The sequence below is a fragment of the Cebus imitator genome, unplaced genomic scaffold (assembly GCF_001604975.1).
Source record: "Cebus imitator isolate Cc_AM_T3 unplaced genomic scaffold, Cebus_imitator-1.0 Scaffold38, whole genome shotgun sequence".
Lineage (NCBI taxonomy): Eukaryota > Metazoa > Chordata > Mammalia > Primates > Cebidae > Cebus > Cebus imitator.
In genome coordinates, this window is record NW_016107353.1 from 648676 (window position 1) to 663235 (window position 14560).

At 40.2% G+C, this 14560-nt stretch overlaps 1 protein-coding gene across 1 annotated transcript in view; it reads right to left on the bottom strand.

Moving 5' to 3' along the window:
• The window catches only part of LOC108301998 (alpha-1,3-mannosyl-glycoprotein 4-beta-N-acetylglucosaminyltransferase-like protein MGAT4E), a 61870-nt gene extending 47322 nt beyond the window's left edge, over window positions 1-14548 (bottom strand). The window contains exon 1 of the mRNA XM_017525336.2: window positions 14298-14548. The gene's annotated coding sequence lies outside the window, so the exon portion shown is untranslated. The remainder of the gene's footprint in view (window positions 1-14297) is intronic.
• Window positions 14549-14560: the final 12 nt, after the last annotated feature.

Genomic DNA, 14560 nt, shown 5'->3' on the forward strand with positions numbered 1-14560 from the left:
GATCTCGGCTCACTGCAACCTCTGCCTCCCAGGTTCAAGCAATTCTCCTGCCTCAGCCTCCCGAGTAGCTGGGACTACAGGCGCTTGCCACCACGCCCAGCTAGTTTTTGTATTTTTTAGTAGAGGGGGGTTTCGCCATGTTGGCCAGGATGGTTTCGATCTCTTGACCTCGTGATCTGCCTGCCTCAGCCTCCCAAAGTGCTGGAATTACAACGGTGTCCTTCTTAGTCTTTAAAAAAGTTTCCTCATCTTCTTTCTTCTCTCTAAACCAAAATGCTGCTTTTGAAAAAATTTATATAGAAGTAAAAATAATCATAAAATTTCCAGTATAAAATACAATTATTAGTCTAAAAGCTAGTATTGTTGTAACTTTGGTTTGCGACTCCACATTTTGTTTTCTATGTGATTTTAGAGACTAATGCATTTTTTAAAAAATTATTAGTTATGTTTTTGGACACACAATGTATAAAGATATAATTTTATGATATCCATAACTGAAAGGGGTGGGGAGCCAGCAGTATAGGAGCAGAGTTTTTGTATCTATCAAAGTTAAGCTGGCATAAATTCAAATTAGAGTGTCATAACTTCAGGATGCGAAGTGTAATCTCCATGGCAACCTTAAAGAGAATGTTATAGAATATACAAAAAAGGGAAGGAGAACAAAATTAAAACATTTCATTACAAAAAACCCCAGCTAAACAAAAGAAGATAGTAACGTAGGAAACGAGGAACCAAAGAGCTGTAAGGCATATGGGAAACCAATAGCAAAACCGGTGTGAGCTTTTCCTACATAGCCCTGGTATTTATATGGTTTATTTAAAAATTAGCCCACATTGTTAATTGTTAAAATATAGTTTTCTCTTAATTCAGCTCTCCTTCCTTTACATTTTATACCTTGACAAGTCTGAGTATTACAATACTGATTCCTTCCTATTACCCACTGTTGATACTATTAGATAACTTTTATATATTCTACAAATATTCTTTCTCTTTTTGAGGCAGTGTCTCACTCCTGTTGCTCAGCCTGGAGTGCAGTGGTGTAATCATGGTTCACTGCAGCCTCAAATTCCCTGGCTTAGGCCATCCTCCTGCCTCAGCCTCCCGAGTAGCTGAGACTACAGGTGCGCACCACCACACCTGGCTAATTTTCTGTATTTTTAGTAGAGATGGGTTTTTCCCATGTTGCTCAGGCTGGTCTTGAACTCCTGGGCCCAAGCAGTTCACCAACCTTGGCCTCCCAAAGTGCTGAGATTACAGCTGTGAGCCATTGTGCCCAGCAAAATATTCTTTCTTACCCCAGTTTTTAAAAAATCATCCTACTGTATTATATTTTATTCAAAGAATTTGTTAGCTATCCTGACCTTCTTGCTCATTGGAACATTATCCTATGTACATTAAAAAAAATTGTGACTGGCACATAATAAGTGTGCATATTTATGGAGTGTAATGTGATGTTTCGATACTTGTATAAATTGTGCAATGACTAAATGAGAATAATTAGCACACCCATCACTTTGACCATTTATTTCTTTGTGAGGATAACATTAAAAAACCTCTCCTCTAGCTCTTTGGAACAGACATTATTGTTAACTGTAGTCATCCTAGTATGCAATAGACCAGCAGAACTTATTCCCCCTAACTGCAGCTTTGTGCTCACTGAACAATCTCATTACCCCTGCTCCCCAGTCACCCTCCCCATCCTCTGGTAACCACTATTCTCGTCTACTCATGAGAGGGACTAGTGGGGTATCCCACTGGACAGACTAAAACTTTCTTGTAGCTTATCAAGGAACGATATGCTAGGACCTCCTTTTAGAAGAGAAGGAAGAAATCACAGAGGGAAATTGGAAAATACTTAGAGATAAATAAAAATGAAAATATAACATATCAAACTTAGAGGATGCAACAAAAGCCATCTTTCTTCTTTTTATTTTTTTTTTAATTTATTTTTATTTTTTATTTTTTTTTGAGTCGGAGTTTCGCTCTTGTTACCCAGGCTGGAGTGCAATGGCGCGATCTCGGCTCACCGCAACCTCCGCCTCCTGGGTTCAGGCAATTCTCCTGCCTCAGCCTCCTGAGTAGCTGGGATTACAGGCATGCGCCACCATGCCCAGCTGATTTTTTGTATTTTTAGTAGAGACGGGGTTTCACCATGTTGACCAGGATGGTCTCGATCTCTTGACCTTGTGATCCACCCGCCTCGGCCTCCCAAAGTGCTGGGATTACAGGCTTGAGCCACCGCGCCCGGCCTACTCTTCTTTTTAGATATAAGAATTTATAGCTATGAATTTCCTCCACGGGGAAGAACGATCTCAAATCAATGACCTAACTTAAAGTTTCAAGAACTAGAAAAGAATAGCAAAATTCAAAGCTAGCAGAAGGAAGGAAATAACAAAGATCAAAGCATAGAGAACAAAAAAAAAATTAAATAAAAAATACAGTGGCTCACACCTGTAATTCCAGCACTTTGGGAGGCCAAGGCAGGTGAATCACTTGAGGCCAGGAGTTCAAGACCAGCCTAGCCAACGTGGCAAAACACTGTCTCCACAAAAAATGCAAAAGTTAGCCGGGCATGGTGGTGTGCACCTGTAATTCCAGCTACCTTTGAGGCTGAGGTGGGAGGATCCCTTGAACCCAGGAGGCAGAGTTTGCAGTGAGCTGAGATTGCACCATTGCATTCCAGTCTGGGTGACAGAGCGAGACTCTGTCTCAAAGAAAAAGAAAAGAAACAGATCCAAAAGTTGTTCTTTGAAGATGCCAACAAAATTGATAAATCTTTAGCTAGACTAAATAAGAATAAAAGGGTAGAAGACGAAAATACTAAAATCAGAAATGAAAGTGGGACATTACTATTGATTCACAGAAATAAAAAGGATTATAAGAGAGTATTAAGAGCAAGTGTATGCCAACAAATCGGATATCCCAGATTAAATGGACAAATTCCTAGAAACACAAAACCTACTAAGACTGAATTATTAAGAAATAGAAACTATGAGTTCACTTATAATTAGTAAGGAGATCTAATCAGTAATAAAAAACCTCCTGACAAAGAATGCCCTAGATCTGATGGCTTCTCTGGAGAATTCTACCAAATATTTAATGAATTAACGTAAATCTTCAAGCTGTGCCAAAAAATTTAAGAGGAGGAAACACTGCCTAGTTCATTCTGTGAGGCCAGTTTTGCCCTGATACCAAAGCTAGCAAAGATACCGCAAGGAAACTGCAGATTAATATCCCTTTTGCACATTCATATAAAAATCCTCAACAAAATACTAGCCAACAAAATTAAGCAGCACCTTAAGGATTATATACCATGATCAAGGGGGATTTATTCCTGGATGTAAGATTGAATTAACGTGAAAACCAATGTAATATATTACATTAACATAATGAAGAAGAAGAAAACCACATAATTATCTCAATTGATGCAGAAAAAGCATTTGACAAAATTCAACACACTTTCATTATAAAAACATTCAACAACTTAGGAATAGAAAAAGTCATATATAAGTCATATATGAAAAATTCACAGTGAATATCATACTCAGTAGTAAAAAACTAAACATTTTTCCTGTAAGATCAGGAACAAGGCAAAGATGCCCACTTCTGCCACTTCTACTCAACATAGTACTGGAAATTCTAGCCAGAGAAATTAGGCAAAAAGAAAGAAAAAAAATCTAAACTTGAAAAGAAGCAAAATTTTATCTGTTTGAAGATGATATGATCTTATATGTACAAAGTCCTAAAGAGTCTACCAAAAAAAACCCTGTTGGAACTACCAAACTAATTCAGCAGATTAACAGGATACAAAATCGACACAAAAAAATCAGTTGAATTTCTTTTTATTTTTTAATTTTTATTTTATTTTTTATTATTTTTTTAAAGACGGGCTTTCACCATGTTGGTCAGGCTGGTCTTGAACTCCCGACCTCAGGTGATCCGCCCGCCTTGGCCTCCAAAGTGCTTGGATTACAGGCGTGAGCCACCATGCCCGGCCAAATCAGTTGAATTTCTATGCAGTAATAACAAACAGTCTGAAGAGAAAATTAAGGAAAAATAAATCTATTTATAATACCATCAAAGAGAATAAATTCCTTAGGTAATCAGTTAGCCAAGGATGTGACTTATACAACGAAAACTACTAAATATTGCCAAAGAAATTAACAAAAGCATAAACAGAAAGCCATCCTATGTTCATGGATTGGAACACTTAGTATTGTTAGGATGTTAATATTTTCAAAGTGATCTACAGATTCAATGCAATACCTACCAAAATCCCAGTGATGTATTTTGTAGAAATAGAAAAATCCTTTCTAAAATTCATATGGAGTTTGCCTGGAGTAGGCAAAACAGTCTTGAAAAAGAAGAGCAAATTTGGAGGACCAACATTTCTGATTTCAAAACTCACTACAAAGCTACAGTATCAAAAGGTGTGGTATTGGCGTAAAGCAAGACATATAGACCAATGGAATAGAAAAGAAAGCCCAGAAATAAACTCTAACATGCAGTCAAATAATTTTTGATAAGGGAGCCAATGGGGAAAGGACAGTCCTTTCAACAAATGGTGCTGAGAAAGCTGGATATGTACATGCAAAAGAATGACGTTGGATTCTTACCTTACATCACATACAAAAATTAAATTGACATGGGTGAAAGACAAATTTTAGAGCTAAAACTATAAAACTCTTAGAAGAAAACACAGGTAAAAGCTTCACAGTACTGGATTTGGCAATGATTTCTTAGATATGACACTGAAGGCACAAGCAACAAGAGAAAGCATAGACAATTTAGCCTTTATGAAAATTAAAACCTTTTGTGCATCAAAAACACTATCAACAGAGTAAAAGGCCAACTCACAAAGTTGGAGAAAATATTTGAAAAATCATACATTTTTTTTTTTGAGACAGGTTCTTTCTGTGCCACCCAGGCTAGAGGGCAGTGGCACAATCACAGCTCACTGCAGCCTCAACCTACTAGGCTCAAGTAATTTTCACCTCAGCCTCCTGAGTAGCTGGGATGACAGACCTGCACCACCACATCTGGTTAATTTTTAAATTCCCAGAGCCCTCAGCTAATTATAGTAACTGCAAGTATAGTGCTTATAGCTAGCAATGGAACTCCATTTTTTTTTTCATCCTACAGAACTCCTGTGTTACCCAGGAAAAAGGAATGGAACAGGTGTTCCCTGATAGAAGACACAGTGTAAAGACCCTAAGGATTAGATTTGGGTCTGGCCCCCAAAATTGACTGGATCATGAGGTGTGGGATTATGAAGCGAGGAAGACTGTGTTCACCCTTCAACTCATGTGGTCTGCCCTGGGGATGTGGTACTTGACCAAACCTTTTCAGTTAATATCAATTCCTTCTTACTTGGCCCCATTGCATACTAAACCCTGGCCATGCCCCTTACAAATTAGCAATCTGACTTCCAAACTTAGTGTGGCTAATAACTTGCAAGAGCAAAAACAGCATTTATTTGGACTGATGCCCATTTTAAACAGAGTGGAATAGGGAACACAGATTATAGGAGGAGAAAAAAGAGCATCATCATGTGAGAGTGGCCAGAGAGATAACGAAGAGAACTAAGAAAACGGAGTGTCATGGTGAAGATGATTTCAAGAAGGATGGGATCTCATAGAAATATAAGAAAGTGAATGTAGAAAATGCAATGAAGGGGGGTCACTGGCTACCTTGAAGAGTAGTTTCAATGGACAGGTGAATTTTGAAGCCCAAGTTTGGTGACACAGAATTGTCTAGGTGCTGAAGAAACAAAGACAATGGGCTAAAGCTGTTCTTTTTTTTTTTTTTTTTTTTTTAAGACGGGGTTTCACCATGTTGGTCAGGCTGGTCTTGAACTCCCGACCTCAGGTGATCCGCCAGCCTTGGCCTCCAAAGTGCTTGGATTACAGGCGTGAGCCACCGTACCTGGCCTGAAGCTGTTCTTATTAGTCATGGTAGATAGAGGAGGGAGCGGTGTTTGTCATAGAGGTTTTCAGGACAGAATAAACTTGTGCATGTTTGTAAATTAGAGAAAGGAGCCTATCGGTGGAAAAAATATGTTCATTTCTGTGATCCCTGATGTGATTCCTTACTTTTGTAGACTGAATTATCATGTACTGAGGCTATACCGCCCTCATGTGGTACAGACTGCCCAGGAACTTTATTCTAAACTAGGAGTCTGCAAACTTGCCAGATGGTAAATATTTTAGACTTTAAGGGTCATTCAGTCTTTGTCACAACTACATCTTGTAGAGTGAAATGAGCCACAGATAGCTCTTTGAGTAAGACGTGGTCACAGCTGTACTGGAACTCTGGTCTGCCCACTCCTGCAGCTGACTCGCCGCTGTTCGCTGTCCAGAGGAAATCGTGCCACAGATGCAGCTTTTAACAACATGAAAAAGACATACACCAATAACAGACTTAAAGAGAGCCAAATCAAGAACGAACTGCCATTCACAATTGCCACAAAGAGAATAAAATACCTAGGAATACAACTAACAAGGAACGTAAAGGACCTCTTCAAGGAGAACTACAAACCACTGCTCAATGAAATAAGAGAGGACACAAACAGATGGAAAAACATTCCATTTTCATGGTTAGGAAGAATCAATATCGTGAAAATGGCCATACTGTCCAAAGTAATTTACAGATTCAACGCTATCCCCATCAAGCTACCAATGACCTTCTTCACAGAACTGGAAAAAAAACCTTAAAATTCACATGGAACCAAAAGAGAGCCCGCATAGCCAAGTCAATTCTAAGCAAAAAGAACAAAGCGGGAGGCATCACACTACCGGACTTCAAACTATACTACAAGGCTACAGTAATCAAAACAGCATGGTACTGGTACCAAAACAGAGATATAGACCAATGGAACAGAACAGAGGCCTCAGAGGCAACACAACATATCTATAACCATCTGATCTTTGACAAACCTGACAAAAACAAGCAATGGGGAAAGGATTCCCTGTTTAATAAATGGTGTTGGGAAAAGTGGCTAGCCATGTGCAGAAAGCAGAAACTGGACCCCTTCCTGACACCTTACACTAAAATTAACTCCAGATAGATTAAAGACTTAAACATACGACCTAACACCATAAAAACCCTAGAAGAAAATCTAGGCAAAACCATTCAGGACATAGGCGTAGGCAAGGACTTCATGACCAAAACACCAAAAGCATTGGCAACAAAAGCCAAAATAGACAAATGGGACCTAATCAAACTCCACAGCTTCTGCACAGCAAAAGAAACAGTCATTAGAGTAAATCGGCAACCAACAGAATGGGAAAAAATTTTTGCAGTTTACCCATCCGACAAAGGGCTGATATCCAGAATCTACAAAGAACTAAAACAGATTTACAAGAAAAAAACAAACAAGCCCATTCAAAAGTGGGCAAAGGATATGAACAGATACTTTACAAAAGAAGACATACATGAGGCCGACAAACATATGAAAAAATGCTCATCATCACTGGTCATCAGAGAAATGCAAATCAAAACTACCTTGAGATACCATCTCATGCCAGTTAGAATGGCGATCATTAAAAAATCTGGAGACAACAGATACTGGAGAGGATGTGGAGAAATAGGAACACTTTTACACTGTTGGTGGGAGTGTAAATTAGTTCAACCATTGTGGAAGACAGTGTGGCGATTCCTCAAGGACCTAGAAATAGAAATTCCATTTGACCCAGCAATCCCATTACTGGGTATATATCCAAAGGATTATAAATCGTTCTACTATAAGGACACGTGCACATGAATGTTCATTGCAGCACTGTTTACAATAGCAAAGACTTGGAACCAACCCAAATGCCCATCGATGATAGGCTGGACAGGGAAAATGTGGCACATATACACCATGGAATATTATGCAGCCATCAAAAACGATGAGTTTGTGTCCTTTGTGGGGACATGGATGAACCTGGATACCATCATTCTCAGCAAACTGACAGAAGAGCAGATCACACACCACATGTTCTCACTCATAGGTGGGTGTTGAACAATGAGAACACATGGACACGGCGGAGGGGACTACACACTGGGGTCAGTTGGGGGGAAATAGGGGAGGGTCAGTGGGGGGTGGGGAGCTGGGGAGAGATAACATGGGGAGAAATGCCAGATATAGGTGATGGGGAGGAAGGCAGCAAATCACACTGCCACGTGTGTACCTATGCAACAATCTTGCACGTTTTTCACATGTACCCCCAAACCTAAAATGCAATAAAATAAATTAAAAAAAAAAAGACATCCCTGGATCCACAAGTTAATTCACTGAATTAGAATTACTCTAACTGGCCAGGTGCTGTGGCTCAGGTCTGTAGTCCCAGCACTTAGGGAGGCCAAGGCGGGCAGATCGCTTGAGCCCATGTTCCAGACTAGCCTGGGTAATATAGAGAGACCCCTTCTCTATAAAAAATACAAAAATTATCCAGGCATGGTGGTGCGCACTTGTGGTCCCAATTACATAGGGGGCTGAGGTGGGAAGATCTCTTGGGCCCAGGAGGTCGAGGCTGCAGTGAGCTGATATTGTGCCACTGAACTTCAGCCCAGGCAACAGAGCAAGACCCTGTCTCTAAAAATAAAATTACCCTAACTAGCCACAACCTAACACCCCTGGTGAAGATGTGGGCTGACTTGATCAAAAGTGCAAAGGAAAATAATCTCAAAGTGAAAGGACCATTTTGGATCCCTACCAAGATTCTGAGAATCACTAAGAGGAAAAACTCCTGTGGTGAAGGTTCTAAGACTTAGAAGAATCCAAGATGAATCCCCATGAAAATCCACAAGCGACTCACTGACTGACACAACTTCTGAGATTGTTAAACAGATTACTTCCATCAGTATTGAGCCAGGTGTTGAAGTCACCTCTGCACAGGATTAATCAATTTTGTTAAAGTCATTATCAGTTGTTTGAAAAAGAAAAAAAGTAGCCACAGGTAATACGTAAATAGGTATGTGTATTTCAATAAAACTTTATTTGCAAAAAATAGGTGGGGGTCAGATTTGGCCTGCAGCCTCTGGTTGGCTGGCCCTTGATCTAAACCTATGTTCTCAGTATTAGGACTGAACATTAAAGTTAACTGGGGATTTAATTTTTTTATTTTTAGAGAATAATTCCTGGTCTCAAGGATCCTCTCTCTTCAGCTTCCAGAGTAGCTGGAAATATAGGTGGGGCCACCAGCCTGGCTCTCTGGGGATTGTTTTAAAATAATGTGAGTGCTCAGGCTGCACCTGAGACTGATTGAATATGAAACTTTGGGTGTAGAGCCAGGTCACTAGTACTTTATAAAATTCCACCACCAGGGAGGAAGTCCATTGTGCAGTCATGGCTGAGAGCTACTGATTTGAATGAATATGCTTCTAGTTTTAAGTGTAGCCCACGTTTACTGAGTGCTTATTACATGCCAGGTGCTGAGCTAAGAGCTTTCTGTATATTGTATCATCTCATGTAATCCTTAAAACAACTCTATGAATTGGGAATCATTATTATGCTCATCTTAAAGATAAGAAAACTGAATTTTTGTGAGATTAAGTAATTTGCTCAGGGTCATGTACCTATTAAGAGAACAGTGATTCAAACTCAGAACATCTGCCTCTAGAGCCTGAGCCTCTAATCACTAGGCTACTCTGTTACTATTATTTTTAACTGAAAACTGCTCAGAACTATGTGAATTGAACTATTTTTATCATATACTATATTTTATTTTTAAAATTTACTTTATAAAATAGAGGTGGGGGGGTCTCACTATGTTGACCTGGCTGGTCTCAAACTCCTGGCCTCAAGCAATCCTCCTGCCTCAGCCTCCCAAAGTGTTGGGATTAGAGGTGTGAGCCATCACACCTGGCCATATACTATATTTTATTTTATTTTTTGTTTTTGAGACAGAGTCTCATTCTGTTGCCCAGCTGGAGTGCAGTGGTGTGATCTCCCGGGCTCAAGTGATTCTTGTGCCTCAAGCCTCCCAAGTAGCTGGGACTATAGGCGCCTGCTACAACAGCTGGCTGATTTTTGTACTTTTAGTAGAGACGGGGTTTCACCATGTTACCCAGGCTGGTCTCAAACTCCTGATTGCAAGTAATCCACCGGCCTCAGCCTCCCAAAGTGCTGGGATTATAGGTGTGAGTCACTGTGCCTGGCCAATATATTTTATTTTATTTTATTTATCTATTTATTTTTTTGAGATGGAGTCTTGCTCTGCCATTCTGGCTGGAGTGCAGTGGTGCGATCTGGTTCACTGCACCTTCCACCTCCCAGGTTCAAGCAATTCTCATGCCTCAGCCTCCCAAGTAGCTAGGATTACAGGTACCTGGCATCATGCCTGGCTAATAGAGACATTTCACCATGTTGTCCAGGCTGGTCTTGAACTCCTGACCTCAGGTGATCCACCTGCCTCAGCCTCTCAGTGTGCTGGGATTACAGGCATAAGCCACTGCACCCAGCATCAATATACTATATTTTAAATAGGGCATATAAAGTTAGTCACAGGCAATTTTCCCTAGATTTAATTAATGTACTTTTTCTAGTGCCACTGCATTCCTATTATGAATGAGATTCTTCTGAGACTTTTTCCAGAGCTTTAGTGCATCATAGAAATTCATTGCTTTTTTTTTTTTTTTTTTTTTTTGAGACAGTCTCGCTCTGTTGGCCAGGCTGAGTGCAATGATGCGCTCTCAGCTCACCACAACCTCTGCCTCCCAGGTTCGAGCAATTCTCCTGTCTCAGCCTCCCAGGTAGCTGGGATTACAGGTGAGCACCACCACTCCCACCTAATTTTTGTATTTTTAAGCAGAGATGGGGGTTTCACCATGTTGGTCAGGCTGGTCGTGAACACCTGACCTCATGATCTGCCCGCCCCAGCCTCCCAAAGTGCTGGGATTACAGGCGTGAGCCATTGCACCCAACTAGAAATTCATTGTTTAAGTACACTTTCAGTTTGTTTTCTATTACAGGTTTTCTCTATCTTAGCCAGTTTGATTCCGCATGTACTTAGACTACCAATATTAATCAAAGACAAAAGTTCTGTATGACTTTTTTTCATCTTAGAGGCAGTATAAGATAGTGGTTTTTATTTTTATTTCTTATTCTTATTTATTTAACAGAGATGGGGAGGGGTCTCACTATGGTGACCAGGCTGCTATCAAACTCCTGGCATCAAGTGATCCTCCCTTCACCACCTCCCAAAGTTCTGGGAGCCACTGCGGCTGGCCAAGACGGTGTTTTTTCCTGCCTCAGCCTCCCGAGTAGCTGGGACTACAGGCATGTGCCAATATGCCTGGCTAATTTTTTCTGTATTTTTAGTAGAGATGGGATTTAACCATATAGGCCAGGCTGTTTTTGAACTACTGACCTCAAGTGATCCACCTGCCTTAGCCTCCCAAAATGAAGTTTTTTTTTTATGTATGAACTTTGGAGATAGTCTGAATTCTAGCCCTTCCACTTATATGTTAAGTACTAACTAGTCTTAGCTTTTTTTTTTCTTTTGAGACAAAGTCTTGCTCTGTCGCCAAGCTGGAGTGCAGTGGTGCGATCTCGGCTCGCTGCAACCTCTGCCTCCCGGGTTCAAGCAATTCTCCTGCCTCAGCCTCCTGAGTAGCTGGGACTACAGTTGCGCGCCACTGCGCCCAGCTAATTTTTGTATTTTTAGTAGAGACGGGGTTTCACAGTGTTGGCCAGGATGGCCTTGATCTCCTGATCTTGTAATCTGCCTGCCTTGGCCTCCTAAAGTGCTGGGATTACAGGTGTGAGACACTGAGCCTGGCCATCTTTTACCATTTTAATCAACTGGAATGGGTTGCCTTCCTTCTGACTCTATGTATTCTCTCTTTATGCAGTAGGAGCAACAAGGAATTAGTCACTTAAGGTGTTTTCAAATAACAACCACCATGGCTTTTTCAACAATATAATAATAACAGCTGAGAGGCTTACTATGTGCTATTTTTAATGCTTTTTATGGGTTAATTCAATTAATTAGTTCAACAACCCAGTGAAGCAGGTGTTTTTTATTATCTGAAATTTACAGGCAGGGAAACTGAGGTTCAGAGAGGTTAAGTAACTTTTCCAAGGTCACACAGATAATAAATGGCAGAAGGAAGTTTTGGATGCAGGCAAGTCTGATTTCATAATTGCACTCTTGACTACTTTAAAACTACTGCTTTTTTATAATAAACTGCCTTGAGTAGGAAATTCCACTGTCATGTATTTATTCAAATCAGAAGGAATACTTTTCCAATACCTCCGAAGCAATGATTCCCAGGCTTTAGGATTTCACAGGCATTACAATTTAAAAGAAAATTATGATAACCAATATAGATTTGCCACCTTTAAGGTTTCATGAGAAAGGACCTTAAAAAGCAAACACCTCCAGTAATCATTTACTATTAGTGCAAAGTATAGGACAATTTTTTTTTTTTTTTTTTTGAGACAGAGTCTTGTTCTGCCACCCAGGCTGGAGTACAGTGGTATGATCTTGGCTCACTGCAACCTTCGCCTCCCAGGTTCAAGTGATTCTCCTGCCTCAGCCTCCCAAGTAGCTGGGACTATGGTGGTGTGCCACCACGCCCGACTAATTTTATTTTTTTTCCTAGTAGAGACAGGGTTTCACCATATTGGCCAGGTTGCCCTCAAACTCCTGACCTTGTGATCCACCCGCCTTGGCCTCCCAAAGTGCTGGGAGTACAGGTGTGAGCCACCGCCCCTGGCCTAAAGGACAATTTAATACCAAAAAAGTAGGGTGGACGTAATCTAGAAAGATAGCATTTGAATGCATAGGTATTCATATATTGTTCTTAAATTTCTCACTTTTCTGAGGAAAATATTTGAGAACATTTTCCTTCCATCTTCTTCCTAATAGCTAGGCTAAGCCACTTGCATTTAAACATAATAACAATTTTAGTAAGTTTTAGTTGTCGTCCTTTAAAGAACCTGTATCCTCCGATCCGGAGATTAACAGTGCTATTAACTAAAAGTTGTTGTTTTTTAATAAAAGGTGGAATGAAAGATCAGGATCATTTGTTCCAATATAGTGGCTGGAAGACTTCAGCATTTGAGAGGTTTTGCTTAAAATCTTCTCAGTCTAGAAATTTTGAAAGATGAAATAAAGAATTTTGGGAACTAGCATTTATTTCATCCAATGCATTAAAATAGTAATTATACTGCTGAAAAATGAGAGAACATTCCTGTTAAAACCCAAGTTTTTTAATAGTGACAATGTAATAGGGTTTATGTTTCTTGTACCTTTGATTCCTTCCAGAATTTGAATGCCTGAGTGTTTTCAACAGGATGCCACATGTGTAGAAATCTACATATATGTGGAACTTGTGAATTTTTTATTGCACCTTTTTTTTTTTTCCTTTTTGTGGAGAATGAGGTCTTCTTGTTGCCCAGGCAGGTCTTACACTCCTGAGCTCAAGCTATCCTCCCCGCTCTGCCTCCCTAACTGCTGGGATTACAAGCGTGAGCCACCATACCCAGCCATGAATTTTTTATTTATAATGTGAAATGAGAAGCCTCAGCACTTACCATTTTTGAAACGGACTACAAACATGAATAACATAAATAGAAACCTTATTTGAAACAATTTTCTTTTGTTAACAGTTTATTAGACATTTGTTTCATGTTATAACTTTAGATAAATTTGAATATTACACAATTGTGTCAATTATCTTCAGCTTCAATTATAATTCCTAATTGATTCGAGCCTATTATCACGACCCCTGGTGGTAGTCTGTTACATAAGGTTAGTAAAAGGTCTGAGGTTTTTCTCCTAACAAACTTTGTGCTAGCTGATTAGACTGAAAATAAGATAGATAACTCTCTGGCAGATCCAGCGGATTGGATGCCTGGGTCCTAAATTTCTGAAGCCAGGAATTATTATGCGTCAGGAGTTGCAAAGAAGTTAGAAGGATAAAGGAGAATAACTTAGGACACCAAAGAACTAATTATTCGTCGTGGTGATACTAGCCCAGGGTTCGGCTCCCTTACAGTTCTGTAACTTTGATTCAGTGACTCGTTTCTCTCTCAGTACAAAGGAAAGACGGTATTCTTTCTTTTTGGGGCAGGGTCTCGCTCTGTTGCTCAGGCTGGAGTGCAGTGGTGCGATCATGGCCCACTGCAGCCTCGACCTCCCGGACTTAAGCTACCCTCCTGCCTCGGCGACAGTTTTTCATCGATGCTTCTAGTGATTTTTTTGGGGGATGGTGATAGACTGGAAACTTTTAAGAACGCCTTCTCCTGTTTTGAGAATTAAAAAATTTATTTATAGCTTTCATAAAATAGAGTGAAGACTCTTACAGACCTATGTTGGACTAGCAGGCGCCCAGTCTCTGTGGCCCGAGATAGAGCACGAAGATGACAATATATATGCATTCTGGTGCTGACGTGGACCGGGAGTGTGGACAGAGGAATTACTATGAAGAATCCGGAAGACAGGATGTAAACTCGTAATTCTAATCAACATAGGTGGGCTCCGAGTCTGTGAGACTCGAGGTACTGCAATACTCGACACCACTCAGTGGAACACCTCTCTTCACCTGGAACCCGGACCCAGCTTGATTCGCG